Consider the following 2414-nt stretch of genomic DNA (forward strand, 5'->3'; position numbering starts at 1 on the left):
TTTCTGCAGACCCCTACAGTTCCTAGAAAAGCCCTGACATCATGTAGGTCTTTACAAGGTCCCCAAAGATCTATAACTTTCATTCTTTCAGTTTCCGGTTTTCTGCCTTCATAAGTGCATAAGTGGCCTACTACTGTTATTTCAGCTGCACAAATTACTGACTTAAACACTTCAGTCACCCACCTTGAACAAGCTATTAGCCTTGAAACATATAGGTATATATCCAGGCTAATAGGTTCCTTGGCCGTTTATTTTTTTGCCTCTGGAGGAAAATATATTATTGCATTGGGCAAAAATGTTTGACCTTCAATATTGTGACTGGAAATATTTGGGTTGATATATTGCATTGAAAAATATCCTAGCCATCTGAAAGTGGTTGGAAATGTTTGAAGCATGTTAGAGTGGTAGGAAATATTTGAAGTGTTTCAGACTGGTCGGAAATGTTTGAAGCATGTTAGAGTGGTCAGAAATATTTGAAGTGTTTCAGACTGGTCAGAAATGTTTTAGCTATGTCACACTGCTGAAAAATCTTTTGGTCATGTCACACTGCTAAGAAATGTTTGAGCCATGTCACACTGCTGAAAAATCTTTTGACCATGTCACACTGCTCGGAAATGTTTTAGCCATGTCACACAGGCAAAAAATTTCCTGCCAGTGTCATGGAGTATCTGGGGTCCTAGTTTCAAAAAAAAAAAACTTCAAAAATTTCTGACCATTCAAACTTTTATCTTCTGGATTCAACTTTTCTACAAAATTTATCATAAAGATAATTTTGGTCCTAAACTTGCCCTTTAACTTTTATATTGTATTTTTATTATAGAAACAGCAGATTATATATTGCATGCAACTGTATCTATTGGTATTCAGCTATTTGTTATATAGTTATAGCCTCTAAATTATGCTTCATCAGATAATAAAGGTTTTTACTGACTGCTCTTATATTGAGTTTATATTGGTGATTGCCTATAATAGACTAGCCCTAGTTACTGAATCATTACTGTTGTCTATTATTCATGCAAATTACCAGAGGTAAATATTGGCTGATGTGCAGGCCATATTCTTCACTGCAGTAAACCTATGTTTCTGAAAACTAGAGAGAGTTCTGGGGATTGTTACATTTACTATGCTAGCTCTATTTTCTCACTCCCATAGAGGTATGTTCCTGAGCACTGGAGAGTTCTGAGGATTGTCAGAGTCTGATGTTTCATGTAAATGTATATGTGATGTATTTGTCTTTGTTGACTATAGTGACATATTGAATTTCTTTCTTGAACCCCATCACAACTGCCAGTACTTTACTGTGCCCCATCTATTTCTACAGAAATGGCTTTTTTCTCATTTTTACCATGTTTCATAAATGATTTCATTTAAAATAGTAATATTTCTCATTTAAAATGCAAAATGGACTCTGAAATCAGCCCTGCAACATTATGACCACCAGTAATTACCATCTACATTTTCTCCAATGTTACTCTCATTTAGAAAATGTGCACAAACTATGTTCATAGTATTTCAATATTGTCAATAATAGTACATTATTTTTCTTCTAATTTTCTGGCTATATTTTCGTTAATTACCATACTTGGAAATCTGCACAGACGAAGTAAACAGTACATCAAAATTATCACGTATCATTTGAATTTTTATTTATTTTTCTGCCTATATTTATGTTGATTACCATATTGGAAAATGTGCACAGACCCTGCATATTATACCCCAATATTTAACATTACTTTATTACTTTAATTTTAATTTTAATTTATTTTTTGATTTTCTAGCTTTATTGAATTTCCTCTATTATTTTCCCTCTTTCTCTTCAATTTTTCATGTGGAAATGCAATACTTACTCTATTTTGCAATTGTAGTAGCCACACTATTCTGGTGTAAATACTAGATAAGTGCCAAAATCTTTGATGGCTATCACATGATATGTCACATGATCAGACCACATGACATATCACATGATCTATATCACATAATTAGACCACATGACATTGTCACATGATCACATCACATGACTACTATATCACATGATTGATCACATGTCATATCATATGACTGTATCATGTGATATACAATATGAACAACTATATGATGCATTTATCATGTGCCTATCAGATGAAACCATATCAGCTAGAGTCAGACATCAATTTTCTGGCCATATTTTCACTAACTACCATATTTGGAAATGTGCACAGACCAAGTAAACAATACATTAACATTATTAATGACCATTTCCAGCATGTGAATTTCTTTTCTTATTTTTTTGACAAATACTGCTAATGATGAAAGGTGTCGTTACCGGCGGTTTCTTTCCCTGTTTTTCTGGGAGGCAGCCATGATGACAGGCAAGAAAAAATATGAAAACACATATCTCAAGAGGCAGCTTAAGAAAAGGAGTTTGAATTGGCAGA

This window comes from Laccaria bicolor, genomic scaffold (assembly GCF_000143565.1).
Source record: "Laccaria bicolor S238N-H82 LACBIscaffold_3 genomic scaffold, whole genome shotgun sequence".
Classification (NCBI taxonomy): domain Eukaryota; kingdom Fungi; phylum Basidiomycota; class Agaricomycetes; order Agaricales; family Hydnangiaceae; genus Laccaria; species Laccaria bicolor.